Genomic DNA, 20,030 nt, shown 5'->3' with positions numbered 1-20,030 from the left:
CCAGTGGGGAGAGATGCAAAGACCCAGAGATGGATAGCCGAAGAAAATCCATCATTTTACTGTTAATTATCTCGGCAAATTTCATTCTGTTATGGGCAGTGTTAATGGTGTTTTCGAAATGGAGCCGTATGTGGTATTTAGGTTATCAGTCTATATTTCTACCGGCGTTTCTGCGGGAATTGGGCTTCATGCTGCTGAGCTGCTGCACAAACACTACGTTTTATGTCGTGACCCAGACTCAGTTCAGAGTGCAGTTGAAGAATGTGCTGAAATATCCCTTTACTCCAGTTTTTAAATTCATTCAATGTTGTGATGAGTGCATGAGATAGAGACAGACCCGTTGTCGGTTCGAGAGAGAAATGCAGGGTGTGTGAGAGAGAGAATCGGGCAGGGAGTGGGTGAGAGAGAGACAGACAGGGAGCGTGTGCGAAAGAGACAGACAGAGAGTTTGTGAGAGAGACCGTTTGGGAATGTGTGTGAGAGAGAGAGACAGACAGGGATGCAGTGTGAGGGAGAAAGACAAGGTGTGTGTGTGAGAGAGACAGACATGGAGTGTAGGTGAGCGAGACAGTCGGGGAGTGTGTGAGAAATAGACAGCCAGGAAGTGAGCTTGAAGGAGAAAGACAGGGTGTGTGTGAGAAAGAGATAGTCAGACAGGGAGTAGTGTGAGAGTGACAGAGAGGGAGTAACTGTGAATAAGAAAGACAGGGTGTGTCTGTGAGAGAGACAGACAGAGACACTAGGTGAGGGAGACAGACAGTGAGTGTTTGTGTGTGAGAGAGAGAGACAGACAGGGAGAGTGTGAGAGAGACAGATAGGAAGTGTGTGAGGGACTGATAGTGAGAGTGTGGGAGAGACAGACAGGGACTGTGCGTGTGAGAGTGAGGTGCAGTGTGTGTGAGAGAGACTGACATGTTTTGTGTGTGAGAGAGAGGCTGTGAGGCAGTGTGTGTGAGAGACAGACAGGGTGTGTGTGTGACAGATGCAGACAGGCAGTAATTGAGACAGAGGCAGGCAGGCATTATATGTGGGAGAGACAGAGGTTGTGTGTGTGTGTGTGATAGAGGCAGTCAGGCCGTGCGTGAGAGACAGACAGTACATGAGAGAGATTTAGGCAAGGAGTGTGTGTGACTGAGGCAGAGGTGTGTGTGAGAGAGAGACAGACAGGGTGTGTGTGCGACAGATGCAGACAGGCAATAATTGAGACAGAGGCAGACAGGCATTGTATGTGGGAGAGACAGAGGTTGTGTGTGTGTGTGTGAGAGAGGCAGTCAGGCCGTGCGTGAGAGACAGACAGTACATGTGAGAGATTTAGGCAAGGAGTGTGTGTGACTGAGGCAGAGGTGTGTGTGAGAGAGAGACAGACAGGCAGTGTGTTTAAGAAAACAGCCAGGTCGTGTTTATGAGCGCGACAGGCATGGAGTGTGGGACACACAGGGATTGTCTGTGAGAGAGAAAAGGAGGAAGTCTGCGCAAGTAAGGCAGACAAGGAGTGTATTTGCGATGCAGACAGGAAGGGTGCATGAGAGACAGTCAGCGATTTAGTATGAGAGATACGGACACACAGTACGTGTGCCAGAGAGAGCGACAGGGTGTGTGTGTGTGTGTGTGTGTGTGTGTGTGTGTGTGTGTGTGTGTGTGTGTGTGTGTGTGTGTGTGTGTGTGTGTGTGTGTGCGCGTATGTGCCAGACAAAGCATGAGATAGAGAGAAAGAGAGAGAAAACAGGGACTGGGCTAGAGAGGGAGACAGAGAGGGACTGAGGGAGATGAGAACATGGAGTGAGAGAGTGACTGGGAATGGGAGAGAGAGAGGCAGGGATTTTAAATGAGAGAGAGAGGGAGTGTAGAAAAAACGTAGGTAAACAGGGAGTTAGATGGGGCGGAGTGTGAGAGAGACTGAGACAGAGAGAGAATGAAAGACAAAGAGAGTGACAGGAGTGAGGGAACGAGACAGGGCGGGACCAGTCGTGGGAAGGGGAGACACGGAGTAGAGAGAGTGACTGTTTGAGACAGGCAAGGAGTGACAGAGAAAGAGATGGGATTGAGGGACTGATAAAAGGAGTGGCAGAAAGTGAGAGACAGACATGAAGTGTGAGATATAAAGGGAAACGGAGTGGTGGCACAGTGGTGCAGTGGCTGGCACCACAGCCTCATAGCTCCACGAACCCGCGTTCGATTTTCGGTACAGTCTGTGTGGAGTTTGCAAGTTCTGCCTGTGGCCCCGTGGGCTTTTTTTTATCAGAATATTACAGCGCAGTACAGGCCCTTCGGCCCTCGATGTTGCGCCGATCATCTGACCTACACTATTCCATTTACATCCATATGTCTATCCAATGACCACTTGAATGCCCTTAAAGTTGGCGAGTCTACTACTGTTGCAGGCAGGGCGTTCCACGCCCCTACTACTCTCTGTGTAAAGAAACTACCTCTGACATCTGTCCTATATCTTTCACCCCTCAACTTAAGGCTATGTCCCCTCGTGTTTGCCATCCTCATCCGTGGAAAAAGACTCTCACTATCCACCCTATCTAACCCTCTGATTATCTTGTATGTCTCTATTAAGTCACCTCTCCTCCTCCTTCTCTCTAACGAAAACAACCCCAAGTCCCTCAGCCTTTCCTCGTAAGACCTTCCTTCGATACCAGGCAACATCCTAGTAAATCTCCTCTGCACCCTTTCCAAAGCTTCCACATCCTTCCTATAATGCGGTGACCAGAACTGCACGCAATACTCAAGGTGCGGCCTCACCAGAGTTTTGTACAGCTGCATCATGACCTCGTGGCTCCGAAACTCGATCCCCCTACTAATAAAAGCTAACACACCATATGCCTTCTTAACAGCCCTATTAACCTGTGTAGCAACTTTCAGGGATTTATGTACCTGGATACCAAGATCTCTCTGCTCATCTACACTACCAAGAATCTTCCCATTAGCCCAGTACTCTGCATTGCTGTTACTCCTTCCAAAGTGAATCACCTCACACTTCTCCGCATTAAACTCCATTTGCCATCTCTCAGCCCAGCTCTGCAGCCTATCTATGTCCCTCTGTACCCTGCAACACCCTTCGACACTGTCCACAACTCCACCGACCTTCGTGTCATCCGCAAATTTACTAACCCACCCTTCTACACCCTCATCCAGGTCGTTTATAAAAATGACAAACAGCAGTGGCCCCAAAACAGAACCTTGCGGTACACCACTAGTAACTAAACTCCAGGATGAACATTTGCCATCAACCACCACCCTCTGTCTTCTTTCAGCTAGCCAATTTCTGATCCAAAGCTCTAAATCACCTTCAACCCCATACTTCCGTATCTTCCGCAACAGATTACCGTGGGGAACCCTATCAAATGCCTTACTGAAATCCATATACACCGCATCCACGGCTTTACCCTCATCCACCTGTTTGGTCACCTTCTCGAAAAACTCAATACGGTTTGTGAGGCACGACCTACCTTTCACAAAACCGTGCTGACTCTCGCAAATGAACTTATTCTTTTCAAGATGATTATAAATCCTGTCTCTTATAACCTTTTCCAACATTTTACCCACAACCGAAGTAAGGCTCACAGGTCTATAATTACCAGGGCTGTCTCTACTCCCCTTCTTGAACAAGGGGACAACATTTGCTATCCTCCAGTCCTCCGGCACTACTCCTGTCGACAATGACGACATAAAGATCAACAACAACGGCTCTGCAATCTCCTCCCTGGCTTCCCAGAGAATCCTAGGATAAATCCCATCTGGCCCAGGGGATTTATCTATTTTCACTCTTTCCAAAATTGCTAACACCTCCTCCTTGTGAATCTCAATCCCATCTCGCCTAGTAGGCTGTATCTCAGTAATCTCCTCGGCAACATTTTCTTTTTCTACTGTAAATACTGACGAAATATATTCATTTAACGCTTCCCCTATCTCCTCTGATTCCGCACACAACTTCCCACTACTATCCTTGATTGGCCCTGTTCTAACTCTTATCATTCGTTTATTCCTGATATACCTATAGAAAGCCTTAGGGTTTTCTTTGATCCTATCCGCCAATGACTTCTCGTGTCCTCTCCTTGCTCTTCTTAGCCCTCCCTTTAGATCCTTCCTGGCTAGCTTTTGCCAGGTGCTCCGGTTCCCTCCCACAGCCAAAGACTTGCAAAGGTTGAAAGGAAAATTGGCCAACTGAAATTGCTCCTAGTGTAGGTAGGAAATGTGAGATTACTGCAGGGTCAGTATAAATGGGTGGTTGCTGGTCGGCACTGGCTCAGTGGACCAAAGGGCCTGTATCAGTGTTGCATCTCGAAACAAATAAAAATGAGAGTCAGAGGGAAATAAACAGTAATAGAGTGAGAGGGGAGTCGAATACTGAGAGATAGGGACAAAGAGATCGTGACCGTGATTGGGAGAAACAAACAGACAGATTGTGTGTGGGTCGGTCACACAGACAGTGTAAGAGAGAATTACAGGGAGTTGGCGACTAAAAGTGATGCTTAATATTCTCAGCCCTCACGATCCGCTGACCACTCGGAGAAGTGGACGCTGTTGAGGCTCCAGAGCTGCTGGCCTTCTGATCTGACAGCAGCGGGAACATGCTCTGTGCCCTTCATTGGACAGGGAGCTCAGAGCGGAAATTTAGGAAGCTATGTACCGGGAATGTTGTTCCACCAATCTCATTGCTGGGAAGAGCAGTCTCAGGTTCCCCCCATGTGGTCCTGACATCAGGTTTCTGAAACCGCAAGAAGATCCAATGCAGAAGTGCAGACATGGAGAAAGGGAACGACAGACGGAACATACTGCGTTTAATATTAAGTATGAGCTGTATGTGGAATTGACCAGTGTCACTGGTTCATTTCCCAGTCCCGGTGTGGGGTCTGTGAATGGAATCAGATATTTGAAAATTGCAGTAATATTTCCGACAAGGACTTGGAGTTAAAGATATCAAATCAATAAAACAGATCTCCTGATCATAATAATAAAAGCAAAATACTGCGGATGCTGGAAATCTGAAATAACAGCAAGAAATGCTGGAAATACTCAGCAGGTCTGGCAGCATCTGTGGAGAAAGAAGCAGAGATAACGTTTCAGGTCAGTGACCCTTCTTCAGAACGAGCAAATATTCGAAATGTAAAAGGTTATAAGCAAGTAAGGCGGGGGTGGACAAGAGATAACAAAGGGGAAGGTGTAAATAGGAAAAGGTCACAGAAAAGCTGACCAGAAGGTCGTTGAGCAAAGGCAAACAATATGTTAATGGTGTGTTGAAAGACAAAGCATTCGTACAGATCGGGTGTTGACAGACTGAAAATTGAACAGCCGCAAGTGCAAACATGAAAAAACAGTGGGCAAGCAAAATGAACAAACTAGGATGAAATAATAGAAACACGAAAAAATATTTGAAAAAGGAAAAAGAAAATGTAACTGAAAATAAAAGTAAAATGGAGCCCGTCATCTTCTGAAATTGTTCAACTCAATGTTCAGTCCGGCAGGCTGCAGTGTGCTTAATCAATAAATGAGATGCTGTTCGTCGAGCTTGCGTTGATGTTCACTGGAACACTGCAGAAATCCCAGGACAGAGATGCGAGCATGAGAGCATGGGGGAGTGTTGAATTGGCAAGCAACCAGAAGCTCAGGGTCCAGCTTGCGGACTGAGCGGAGGTGTTCCGCAAAGCGGTCACCTAGTTTGCGTTTTTTAAAATTCATTCATGGGATGTGGGCGTCACTGGTTATGCCAGCATTTATTGCCCATCCCTAATTGCCCTTGAGAACGTGGTGGTGAGCTACCTTCTTGAACCGCTGCAGTCCATTTGGCGTAGGTAGACCCACATTGCTGTTCCAAAGGGAGTACCTGGCTTTTGACCCAGCGACATTGAAGTTCCAAGTCAGGATGGTGTGTGTCTTGGAGGGGAACTTACAGGTGGGGATCTTACCATGTATTTTCTGCCCTTGTCCTTTCTAGCTGGTAGAGGTCGCGGGTTTGGAAGGTGCTGTCTCAGGAGCCTTGGTGCATTGCTGCAGTGCATCTTGTAGATGGTACACACTGCTGCCACTGTGAGTCGGTTGTGGAGGGAGTGAATGTTTGGAGATGGTGTGCCACTCAAGCGGGCTGCTTTGTCCTGGATGGTGTCGAGCTTCGATTGGGTTGTTGGAGCTGCACCCATCCAGGCAAGTGGAGAGTATTCCATCACACTCCTGACTTGTGCTTTGCAGGTGGTGGACAGGCTTTGGCGAGTCAGGAGGTGAGTTACTCGCCTCGGGATTCCTGGCCTTTAAACTGTTGTTGTAGCCACGGTATTTATATGGCTACACCAGTTCAGTTTCTGGTCGATGGTAGCCCCTAGGATGTTGATAGTGCGGGATTCAGCGATGGTAATGCCGTTGAATGTCACGTTGAGATGGTTAGATTCTCTCTTGTTGGAGATGGTCATTGCCTGGCACTTGTGTGGCGCGAATATTACTTGCCACTTAACAGCCCAAGCCTGGATATTGTCCAGGTCTTGGTGCATTTCTACACGGACTGATTCAGTATCTGAGGAGTCACGAATGGTGCTGAACATTGTGCAATCATCAGCGAACATCCCCACTTCTGACCTTATGATTGAAGGAAAGTAATTGATGAAGCAGCTGAAGATGGTCGGGCCGAGGACACTACCCTGAGGAACTCCCGCATTGATGTCGTGGAGCTCAGATGATTGACCTCCAACAACCACAACCATCTTCCTTTGTGCCAGGTATGACTCCAGCCAGCGGAGGGTTATCCTCCTGATTCCCATTGTCCTCAGTTTTGCTAGGGCTCCTTGATGCCATACTCGGTCAAATGCTGCCTCGATGTCAAGGGCAGTCACTCTCACCTCACATCATGAGTTCAGCTCTTTTGTCCATGTTTGAGCCAAGGCTGTAATGAGGTCAGGAGCTGAGTGGCCCTGGCAGAACCAAAACTGAGCGTCACTGAGCAGGTTATCGCTAAGCAAGTGCCGCTTGATGGCACTGTTGATGACACCTTCCATCATTTTACTGATGATTGAGAGTAGGCTGAAGGGGTGGTAATTTTCCACATTGCAGGGTAGATGCCAGTGTTGTAGCTGTACTGGAAGAGCTTGTCTGGGGGTGCGGCAAGTTCTGGAGTACAGGTCTTCGGTACTATGGCCGGAATATTGTCAGGACCCATAGCTTTTGCAGTATCCAGTGCCTTCAGTCTTTTCTTGATATCACGTGGAGTGAATCGAATTGGCTGCACTCTGGCATCTGTGATGCTGGGGACTTCAGGAGGAGGCCGAGATGGATCATCAACTCGGCACTTCAGGTTAAAGATTGTTGCTAATGCTTCAACCTTATGTTAATGCTTCAACCATTGGTCTTCCCAATGTAGAAGACACCACATTGTGAGCAGCGAACCCCATCTGCAAAATTGAAAGAAGTACAAGTAATTCGCTGCTTCACCTGAAAGTGGCGTTTGGGGCCAGGAATAGTGATGAGAGAAGAGGTAAATCGGCAGGTATTACACCTCCTGCGATTGCAGGGGAATGTGCCATGGGAAGGGGACGAGGTCTTGGGGGCAATGGAGGAGTGGACCAGGATGTCACGGAGAGAAAGATCCCTTCGGAATGCTGACATGGGAAGGGAGGAGAAGATGCATTTGGTACTGGCATCAAGCTGGAGGTGGCGAAAATGGTGGAGGATGATCCTTTGGATATGGAGGCTGATGGGGTGTAAAGTGAGGACAAGGGGACACCTGTCGCGGTTCTGGGAGGGAGGGGAAGGAGTGATGGTAGAGGTGCGGGAAATGGGCCAAACACGGTTGAGGGCCCGGTCAACCACAGTGGTGGGGCAGGGGTGGGGGGGCGACACTCGGTTAAGGAAAAAGGAAGACATATCAGAAGCGCTGTCATGGAAGTTAGCATCATCGGAGAATATGCGTCGGAGATGGAGAAAGTGTGAGAATGGAACGGAGTCCTTACAGGAGGCAGCGTGTGAAGAAGTGCAGTCGAGGTAGTTGTGGGAGTCAGGGGGCTTATCATGGATATTAGTAGACAGCCTATCCCCAGAGATGGAGATAGAGAAGTCGAAGAGGGGAAGGGAAGTGTTGGAGATGGACCATGTGAAGGTGAGAGAAGGTTGGAAATTAGAAATAAAGTTGATAAAGTTTTCCAGTTCGGGCAGGAGCAAGCAACTGCACCGATACAGTCATCAGTGTACCAGAAAAAAGATTTGGGGGAGGGGGACTGAGGAGGACTGGAACAAGGAATGTTGGACATCTCCGACAAAAAGACAGGCATAACTAGGCCCCATGCGGGTACCCACAGCGGCACCTTTAACTTGAAGGAATTGCGTGGAGTTGAAGGAGCAGTTGTTCAATGTGAGAACAAGTTCAGCCAAGCGGTGGAGGATGGTGGTGGATGGGGACTGGTTGGGCCTCTGTTCAAGGAAGAAGCGAAGAGCCCTCAACCCGTCATGGTGGGGGATGGAGGTGTAGAGAGATTGGACGTCCATAGTGAAGAGGGGGCGGTTCGGAACAGGAAACTGGAAATTGTCAAATGAGGTCGGGCGCCTGAAGTATCACGGATGTAGGTGGGAAGAGACTGGACCAGAGGAGAAAAGATAGAGTCAAGATTGGACGAAATAAGTTCAGTGGGGCAGGAACAGGCTAACACAATGGGTCTGCCGGGACAGTCCAGTTTGTGGATTTTGGGAAGGAGAAGATGTAATCAGTCAAGCAAGTTCTATCCTGTGTCAATGGACAGGACACAAAGGGAACAGATTGCGAGACATCGTAACGTGTTACATTCAGAGGGTGGACGCAAACTGCTTACCTGGTGTTTTTCTAGGTGGGAAAGGAGCCAGTCCCAATCCCAAACCCTCTCCCCTCCATCTCTGCCGGGGAATGGACCTCTCTCTCAGTCTGGTGTGTGTGGGTTGTGTGTTCTCAGTATCCCTCTGTTTCAATCTTGATCACTTTCAATCCTCTGTTTTCTAAGCGGCATTTGTTTGTCATGGGATGTTTCTGAGAATGTCGGTGTAACTGAGACAGGAAGCTCTGGAATCTTTCTATATCTCTTCTTAAGAAACTCTTGTTTTGATTCATCCAATTTTCGTTTTCCCTTGCCTCCTGGGAACATTTGTTCTTACTTCGAAAAATGTCATGACAAGATGTAAAGAGAGAGAGAGCTTTGGGATGAGGAATTTTGTTGGACAGTATCTTCCTCTTCCTTGGACAGAGGCCTTCATTCTGAAGCAGCATCGTATGTGTCTCTGTCTGTTTGTGTCTGTTTATTACACTGAGAGTGAATTTCCTCTCCAGGAGCTCAACTTTGGTGCCACGGTTAAACGTGTTCCTGTTGGATTTCGGCACTTGAGTTGTGAAACTGGTTTAACCCTTTGGTTAATTTCGAACTGGCCTTTCAATGTGACACAAACAGGTTAATTCACGATGCAGAATAGGGAGTGTCCACCCCTACAGAGAAAATGTTGAAGCCATCAAGTAGACCCTATGCGAAAATATCTTATGAGTCCAGAATAATGCTTCTGTTTCCGGGCAGTGGAATTTAATCAATGGTTAGGTGATATGCACGACAGCCATTTTAAAATAAGAGCACATCATAGTGGTCATTTGAAGTATTAACTTTCGGTGGCAGTGATTTTAACTGACATGCAGTGCTGCCATTTCAAGTGAAGTGCAGTGACCATTTAAGTGTTATGCACTGTGGCCATTTTAAGTTACAGGCAGTGTGGCATTCTTAATATGAATGTGTGCAACCATTTTATGTGACAGGCAGTGCGACCATTTTACGTGATATGACAGGTCAGAGGCTAGAAATTCTGCGGTGACTAACCCACATCCATTCTCCCCAATGTCTGTCCGCTATCTACAAGGCAAATGTCAGGAGTGTGTTGGAATACTCCCTACTTGCCTGGATGGGTGCAGCTCCAACAACACAGAAGAAGCTCGACACCATCCAGGACAAAGCAGCCCACTTGATTGTCACCCCATAGACAAACATGCACTCCCTCCATCACCGACCCACAGTGTCAACAAAGTATCCCATCTGCAAGAGGCACTGCAACCAAGGCTCCTTAGACAGCACCTTCCAAACGGTGAATTCTTCCACCCAGTAGAACAAGGGCAGCAGATGCATGGGAGCACCAGCACCTGTAAGTTCCCCTCCAAGTCACACACCATCCTGACTTGGAACTATATCGCCGTTCCTTCACTGTCGCTGTGCCAACATCCTGGAACTCCCTTCCTCACAACATTCTGTGTGCCCCTGCACCCCACACGGACTGCAGCAGTTCAAGATGGCAGCTCACCGCCACCTTTTCAAGGGTAATTTGGGATGGGCAATAAATGTTGGTCTATCGAGCGATGACCACATCCCAAGAATAAATAAAAAGAAGACAATTTCAGTGACACTCATTGCGGTCATTTTAACTGACATTTGTTATTGCCATTTTAAATGATGTGCACTATGGCATATTTAAGTGATGCACATACGACCATTTTAAGTGACATGCACTGCGGCCGTATTAAGTGATATGTAATGCGACCATTTAAAGTGATATATAGTGCAACCATATAAGTGAGGTGCAGTGTGGCCATTTTGAAGGATATTCAGTGCGACAGTTTTCACTGATATGCAGCGCGATCATTGTATGCCATTTGCGATGCGACCACTTTAAAAGATCTGCATTTGACTATTGCAGGTGATATGTGGTGCAACCATTTTAAGTGATATTTGTTGTAACAATTTTAAATGATGTGCACTGTGGCGCTTTTAAGTGGTATGCATGCAGCCATTCAAGTGAGATGCAGTGCGGCAATTTGAAATGACTTGCCCTGCAGCCATCTTTAATGATATGAATTGCGACCATTTTAGGTGACATGCTGTGCAGCAATTTTAAGTGACATGCACTGCAGCCATTTTAAGTGAAATGAAGTGCGACCATTTGAAGTGATATGCACTGCGGCCGTTTCAAAGGATATGCACCGCGATAATTTTAAGTGACATGCCATGTGGCCATTTCAATAGATATGCAGTGCAACCATTTTAAGCGAGCTGCAGAGTGACCATTTTAAATGTACTGCCGCCATTTTGCGTGATTATGCACTACCGCCATTTTGAGTGATATGCACTGCGACCATTAATGTGGCATGCAGTGTGACTATTTTAACTGGCGTGCATTGCAGCCATTTTAAGTGACACGCATTGTGGCCATTTTAAGTGGAATGCAGTGAGACTATTTGAAGTGATATGCCCGCTGGCTCTTGTAAATGACATGCACGGGAGCCATTTTGAGTGACATGCTCTGCCAGCATTTGCAATGCCATGCGCTTCCGCCATTTTAAATGATTTGCACTATGGCCATTTTAAGTGATATGCTCTGTGGCTATTTCATTGTCATACACTGCGACCATTATAAAACGAGAGCATTCCACGGCGATTATTTTCAGGGTTTTCTGTCCACGGCAGTGAATAAATGAGATGTAGATGGTTGTAAATTAGTATAATGGTTCATACAGGGTAATAAACGGTAAGCAAGTGTTATAAAGGATTATAAACAGTTACAAACGATTATACACGGTAATATACAACCGTAAACGATTATAAAGTGCTATAAATAATTAAAAAGGATTATGAACGGTTAAAAAGCTTATGGAAGATTCTACAAGTTACAAGGGATTATATAGTGCTACAAAGGATTAAACTAAGTTACAAATCGTCATAGCGTATTATAAAGGGTTTAAATGGGTATAACGGTTTAGAATGATTATAAATGGTAATTAAAAATTGTAAAGGGTTCTGAGTAATATAAAGAGATTTTCAAGATTACAAATGATGATGCAAAATTCTGACTGTCGTTTCCCTGTCACCATGAGAACAGACGGGGCCCCCATACACTCTTCACCAAGGGAACAGGCTCCACCCCCATTCTCCCTTCGCAATGGGTAACGAGCTCCGCCTTCATTTCCCCGCCACCATGGGAGACTGGTATCGCTCCCACTCCCCCGTCATCATGGGGCAGAGAACCTGCCCCCCACTCTTCCGTCACCTTGGCTTCAGGCCCCAGCCGTCGGCTGTCACCATAGCGACAGACCCTGCCCCCGTTCAGTGAACACAGCGACAGGCTGAGCCACACCCCCTCCATCCCCGCTCTTTCACTGTACCGAGATCCGTGCCCTCCACTTTGCCACCATCACATAAGGCACCGCCACCCTGCCCTATCACCATAGCGACAAGCCCCACCCCCGCTTTGTCACCATAGCTTCAGCTCCCTTCCCCGCTCAGTCAGCATAGTGACAGGCCCCACCCCGCTCTGTCTCCATATCGGCAGAACCGTCCCCGCTATGTCACCATAGCGACAGGTCCGACATCCGCTCTGTCTCGACAGACAATCCCCGTCCCCCGCTCAGTCAGCAAAGTATCAGGACCCGCCCCTGATCTGTATCCATAGTGATAGGCCCCGCCCCCCAGCTGCTGGAAATAGTGATTCAGTGCTTCTCATCTTTGAATGAGTTTACCAATTGCAGTAAGGGAATATTTCAGCATATTCTTCAACTGCTCTCTGAACTGAGTCTGGGTCACGGCGCAAATCGCAGTGTTTGTGCAGCAACTCAGGAGCTGCAACATGAAGCCCGATTCCTGCAGAAACACAGCTAGATTAGCAGACACAGACCCCAAATGCTCCATCCGATTCCATATCGAGTTCACCATTAACAGGGTCCATATCAGAATGATTCCCCGAGATAACTAACAGTAAAATTATGGATTTCCTTCGACTCTCCATCTCTGGGTCTCTGCGACTCTCCCCACTGCTGTGAGCCCGGAATCTTCTGCGTCCTCTGCGGTTCACTAAAATTTGCCTGACTGTGAGAGCGTTGAGCAGCAGAATCACCACAAATGGGAGCCCCGGGGTGAGAAAGTAATGGAGGAACTCGATTGTTCCCCAGACACGAGATTCCGCAACATCCTCAGTTACATTGCAAACCCAGGGGAGGTTCTCCAGCCGATACTGACTTGTTAATATAAAATACCAGCAGATGTTATTTAAACAACTTATCACAGTCACTGTTCCCAGCACCATAGCAGCCGTTTTCTCGCTGCAATATTTACTTTTCAAATTCTGGCAATGAATGGCCACAAATCGATCAAAGGTGAAAGTGATGGTGAACCAAACAGAACAGTCTGTGGCTGCATTAAGCAGGATGGCGTGGATATTACACACGGGAATGAACAACAGGAACGGAAACAGTTCCCAAAGAAGAATGGGAATGTGTCTCAATATCAGGTGGAGGATAATGACCAGTAGATCCGCCACTGACATGGCCACCAGGTAGCGTGTGACACATTTGGTGAGACCAGGCTGTTTAAAAACCGTTCCTTCGCTCATCTCTCCCAGTTCTGATGAAGGGTCACTGACCTGAAACATTAACTCTGTTTCTCTCTCCACAGATGCTGCCAGACCTGCTGAATATTTCCAGAATTTTCTGATGTTATTTCAGATTTCCAGCATCAGCAGCACTTTGCTCTTGTATGGAAAGTTAAATGTTGGACTGATTGAGAGATTCCCTCACCGGTGACAGGCAGTACGGAATTCAAATATTTAAAAGCAATAATTGGGAATGAGTCCACTGAAAAATCAATTAAACAAAGTATCTCAATCGTCACTAGGTTAACTGTAAACAAGGGAAATTATCAGGAAATTATGCATCAGTTAGGAGTAAAAAAACACAGCTTGAAGGAATTCGGGTGAGTTTTGTACATTTGTTACCACGTTCTGTATGTCTATAAGTATTGTACCAGTGACAGGGATTTCTGCTCGAAACAGAGAGTTAAGATTGGCGGAGCCCGCAGAGTTTGCAACAGCGGACTGAAAATAAGAGGTGAGCCCGACTTGGCAATTTGGAGCTCACACAGTGCAATTCAGTGGCGCCCAGGAAGTTAACTGCCTGGTGCCCTTGTCCGCATCACTTTCTGGATGGGGATCCTACCTGCCAAAGTTACTGAACAATCAGAGGGCCAGCGGCTCAGTGGTATTGGCAACACCACCAGGAGCAGTGGAACTGCTAGCACTATACAAGGCCTGTGTTCACGACCATCACTGGGGACCTAGACCCCAGGCAAATGTGGCGATGTCACCAGGGCCAGTCAGATAGTCGGGGCCACTGCCAGTAATATACCAGGCAGAGGACTAGGAGCATGTCTGGAGAGCCTGGACCCCATATAAGTGTTTGTGGTCCTCTGGGTCTGGTCAGGGAGTGGGTGTCACTGCCAGTACTACTCCAATCCTGAAACCCAGAATATTACTGGAGTCCCAAATCCCAGATAGGTTCAGGGGTTTCGTGGGGACCCGTCAGAGTCTGCGGCCCAATATCGGTACTACACCAGACCTGGAACTAGATGGCATGCTGGACACCGACACTAAAGGTAAGTGTTGCGGGGTTTCAGGGCCCGTCAATGACCGGGTGCCACAGACAGTACTACACAGGTCCAGGGACAAGGAATGTCACTCGAGGTTAGACTTCCGATAAGGCTGATAAGATAGCCAGGATCAGTCAGGGAAAGCGGTGACTGCCAGTACTACAGCTGGCCTGGGACCAGGACCATTCTTGGACATCCATAGCCAAGGTATATGTGAGACTGTCGCCTCGGAACTATAAGGAAATAGAGGGAGGGAGGGCCACTGCTCAGTACAAGACCAATGCCTATCCTGGAGACACCAGAGCCAGGTCTGTGTGGTGGGGATGTTGGGGCTAGCTACGGAGGAGGGACAACTGCTGACAGTGCACCAGCCCTGGGAGCAGCACCATAGCCAGAACCAGGGACCTCAGATAAATTATGTGGGATGGCTGCGGTCAGCCAGGGAGCATGGGCCACTGCTGATACTGCACCAGGCGTAGGATCAGAGCAGCCTTGGAGTCCCATTCCCCAGGTAAGTGCGGTGGGGAATCAGGGTCCAGTCTGATAGCTCCTGGAATGTGGTGAGGGGGCTGGCTGATTGCGGAGGGGTTTAATGCAGAAGAAGTATTTGCTGTTTGGTGCCAGTCCATGGGCCACGTATTACCCTTCGGAGGAGGCCCCCCCCAATTCTGCAGAGGGGCTGTCTTGTTTTGCTGGGCGTCCTGCACAAGTTGCGGGGCTCCCATCAACCGATCGTGTAGTTCCACTTAGAGACCTCAGGTGACCTCTGGGTAGGAATGTTGCCTACATCACCACTGTCTGGGCCCCTCCGCCGTCTATCCTGGCTCCTGAAAAGCCATTTAATTCCAGGGTTTAAATTATACAATCATGATTGGATTGGGAAATAGAATTTTTTAACCAACGGATTTCAACTGGAATCAGGAGTGGATCAAGAAGTTATTAAAATAAGAGGATTAAATCAAACATGAGTACTAGCAGGTTTATAATAAAGCAGACCCCAGTAAATATTGACGAGGTGAGTAACAGATTACAGGAGGTCTCTTATCAACATTGTAGTGAATGAATGTTTTTCAGACTGGAGGGAGGTATACAGTGCAGTACTCAAGGGTTCCACTAGTACCACTGCTGCTTCTGACAGACAATAATGCCTCAGACTTCCGGCTTCAGGTCACGGTGTTGACATTTGCCGAAGTCATGAACCGTTGAAGAGCAGTGAAGGGTGACGAAGATATTAATAGAGTTCAAGAGGGCATAGACAGGGTGGTGGAATGGGCAGAAACAACAAAAACAACTGCCCATTCCAGCACCCTGTCTATGCCCTCTTGAATAAGTCACATAACGAGAGTGAAGGTATGATGGCAAAAAGCTGGATCAGAAAAGGAGGTTTTAAGGAGTGTCTCAAAGGCAGAACGTGAGGTGGAGAAGAGTGGAGAGAGTATTTCAGAGTTTAGGGCCCAGGCAACTGAAGGTACAACCACCAATGATGAAAAGATTAAAATCAGAGTCCACTAATAGACGAACACAGACCTGGTGTTGGGGATTAAGCCCGGCCAGGTGGTTGAAGATTCAGTAGGGGACTACTTTGGGAATAGTGATCACAATTCCGTAAGTTTTAAAATACTCATGGACAAAGACGAGAGTGGTCCTAAAGGAAGAGTGCTAAATTGGGGGAAGGCCAACTATTCCAAAATTCGGCAGGAGCTGGGGAATGTAGATTGGGAGCAGCTGTTTGAAGGTAAATCCACATGTGATATGAGGGAGGCATTTAAAGAGAGGTTGATCAGCGTGCAGGAGAGACATGTTCCTGTGAAAATGAGGGATAGAAATGGCAAGATTAGGGAACAATGGATGACAGGTGAAATTGTGAGACTAGCTAAGAGGAAAAAGGAAGCATACATAAGGTCTAGGTGGCTGAAGAAAGACGAAGCTTTGAAAGAATATCGGGAATGTAGGACCAATCTGAAACGAGGAATTAAGAGGGCTAAAAGGGGTCATGAAATATCTTTAGCAAACAGGGTTAAGGAACATCCCAAAGCCTTTTATTCATATAGAAGGAGCAAGAGGGTAACTAGAGAAAGGATTGGCCCACTCAAGGACAAAGGAGGAAAGTTATGCGTGGAGTCAGAGATAATGGGTGAGATTCTAAACGAGTACTTTGCATGGGTATTCACCGAGGTGAGGGACATGAAGGATGTTGAGGCTAGGAACAGATGTTTGATTACTCTAGGTCAAGTCGGCATAAGGATGGAGGAAGTGTTGGGTATTCTAAAAGGCATTAAGGTGGACAAGTCCCCAGGTCCGGATGGGATCTAGCCCAGGTTACTGTGGGAAGCGAGAGAGGAAATAGCTGGGGCTTTAACAGATATCTTTGCAGCATCCTTAAACACGGGTGAGGTCCTGGAGGACTGGAGAATTACTAATGTTGTCCCCTTGTTTAAGAAGCGTAGCAGGGATTATCCAGGTAATTATAGACCGGTGAGCCTGATGTCAGTGGTAGGGAAGCAGCTGGAGAAGTTACTGAGGGATAGGATCTATTCCCATTTGGAAGAAAATTGACTTATCAGTGATAGGCAACATGGTTGTGTGCAGGGAAGGTCATGTCTTACCAACATAATAGAATTCTTCGAGGAAGTGACAAAGTTGATTGATGAGGGAAGGGCTGTAGATGTCATATACATGGTCTTCAGTAAGGCGTTTGATAAGGTTCCCCATGGTCGGCTGATGGAGAAAGTGAAGGCGCATGGGGTCCAAGGTGTACTAGCTAGATGGATAAAGAACTGGCTGGGCAACAGGAGACAGAGAGTAGCAGTGGAAGGGAGTTTCGCAAAATGGAGACGTGTGACCAGTGGTGTTCCACAGGGATCCGTGCTTTCCTTCATCGGACGGGGTATTGAGTACAAGAGTTGGCAGGTCATGTTACAGTTGTCTCGGACTTTGGTTCGGCCACATTTGGAATACTGCGTGATGTTCTGGTCTCCACATTACCAAAAGGATGTGGATGCTTTGGAGAGGGTGCAGAGGAGGTTCACCAGAATGGTGTGGAGGGCGCTAGCTATGAAGAGAGGTTGAGTAGATTAGGATTATTTTCATTAGAAAGACGGAGGTTGAGGGGGGACCTGATTGAGGTGTGCAAAATCATGAGAGGTATCGATAGGGTGGATAGCAAGAAGCTTTTTCCCAGAGTGGGGGATTCAATTACCCGGGGTCACGAATTCAAAGTGAGAGAGGAAAAGTTTCGGGGGGATATGCGTGGAAAGTTCTTTACGCAGAGCGTGGTGGGTGACTGGAACGCGTTGCCAGTGGAGGTAGTAGACGCGGGCACGATAGCGTCTTTTAAGATGTATCTAGACATATACATGAATGGGCAGGAAGTGAAGAGATACAGACCCTCAGAAAATAGGCGTCATGTTTAGATAGAGGATCTGGTTCGGCGCAGGCTTGGAGGGCCGAAGGGCGTGTTCCTGTGCTGTAATTTTCGTTCTTCTTTGTTCTTTATAATGTGCCAGGGCCGGATAAGATGCATCCATGGATACTGAGGGAAGTGAAAGTGGAATATGCTGAGGCACTGACCATAATTTTCCAGTCTTTGTTAGATTCTGGAGTGGTGCCAGCAGACTGGAGAATTCCAAACGTTACCCCCTTGTTCAAAAAAGGGTGTAACGATAAACCTAGAAACTGCAGGCCAGTCAGTTAAACTTCGGTGGTGGGGGAAATTCTAGACAGAATGATGTGGGCCAAAATGAATAGTTACAGGATCAAATGCCGATTAATTAAGTAAAGCCAGCACAGATTTCATGAAGGAAAATCATGATTGCTGGAGTTTTTAAAGAGGTAACAAAGAGGCTTGTTGAGGGCAATGCTGTTGATGTGGTATACAGGGACCTTCAAAAGGTGTTTGATACAGTGCCATACAACAGACAAGTGAGTACATTTATAGCTCCTGGACTAAAAGGGATAGTAGCAATACGGATACGAAATTGTCTGCATAACAGAAAACGGAGAGTGTTGGTTAATGGATGTTTTTCGAGTTGGACGAATGCTTATAGTGGAGTGCCCCAGGTATTCTTGCTTTTCCTAATATATATTTATGATCTAAACCTTGTTGTGCAGGGCACAATTCCAAAATTTCCAGATTATTCGAAACTTGAAAGTACTGTGAATTGTAATTGATAGAACTTCAAAAGGACATAGACAGATTAATGGAATGGGCGGACACGTGGCAGATGAACATCAGTGCAGAAAAATGAAAAGTGATCCATTTCGGAAGGAAGAACAGGGAGAGACAATATAAAGTAAAGGGAACAGTTCTAAGGGGGTTCAGGAGCAGAAGGAGCTGGGGGTATATGTATATATTCCATTGAAGGTGGCAGGACAGGTTGAGGGAGTGGTGAATGAAGCAGACAGTATCCTGGGCTTTATTAATAGGGGCATCGAGTACCAGAGCAGTGAAGTTATGTAAGGCACTAGTCCTTCCTCAGATGGAGTGTTGTGTCCAGTTCTGGGCGTCACACTTTAGGAATGATGTGAGGGCATTGGAGAGAGTGCAGAAAAGGTTCACGAGAATGGTTCCAGGGATCAGGAATTTTGTTATGAAGATGGATTGGAGAAGTTAGGAATGTTTTCCTTGGAGAAGGGAAGGCTGAGAGGTGATTTGATAAAGGTGCTCAAAATCATGAAGAGAGCGGACAGAGTAGATAAAGATAACTGATTCCACTTGTGATAGGGTCCAAAACGAGAGCTGAAAAGTTTAAAGTGATTGGCAAACGAAGCAAAGGCAACATGAGGGAAAACTTTTTCACACAGCGAGTGATTGGGATCTGGAATGCACTGCCTGAGAGTGTGACGGAGGCAGATTTAATCGAGGCTTTCAAAAGGGAATTAGACAGTTATCTGAAACAGAAGAATGTGCAGTGTTACAGGGAGACGATGGGAGAATGAAATTAGGTGAACTGCTCATTTGGAAAATTGGTGTGGCCAGGATGTGGAGAATAGCCTCCTTCTGTGTTTTCATCATTCTGTGATTCTGTGATTCTTTAATTGCAGGATTGTGGACAAGGGTACACGGTGATGGGGCGTCTCAGATGGACGTAACGGTGGGAAATAGGGATCCATGATGGTAAATGGAAGTTGCCTTTTTGGAACCCTAGTCTTAGCAGACACTGTCCTGTCCTGGCTGAAGGCATCCAGGAAATATCTTCCATTCATCCTCTTCCTCCCCAGCATCCTCCTCCTGGTACTCATGAGGTGGCCTTCAGATTCCTGTTGGCAATGCCTGTGTCCCCATGATGGTGATGATCGGAAGGATGCAGAAGAACATCATGAATCGGACACCTGCTCCAGTGTGTACTGCAAGGATCCCCCCGAGCGGTTCAGACATCGGAAGCATTGCTTCATCACACCGATGGTCTGCTCCACGATGTTCCTGGTGGTTTCGTTGCTTACGTTATTCACGGATTATTTGATGACGTTAGTGGGTGGCAGTGGTGGGGATTGGTTGCTTCTGGGGTGTAGAATCATGAGCCCTGCATGAAGGGGTAAACATCTGCTTCCGAGGCGCCATATTCCAGTTCTGCATGAAGGCCCAGAAATGTTGGGACCGGCTGACTGCTGCAGACTGAAGGTATCGTGGCTGCT

Source organism: Heterodontus francisci, unplaced genomic scaffold (genome assembly GCF_036365525.1).
Source record: "Heterodontus francisci isolate sHetFra1 unplaced genomic scaffold, sHetFra1.hap1 HAP1_SCAFFOLD_386, whole genome shotgun sequence".
In the NCBI taxonomy this organism is placed as follows: Eukaryota; Metazoa; Chordata; class Chondrichthyes; order Heterodontiformes; family Heterodontidae; genus Heterodontus; species Heterodontus francisci.
The sequence above is the reverse complement of the archived record's forward strand: the minus strand, read 5'-3'. Positions refer to the sequence as shown.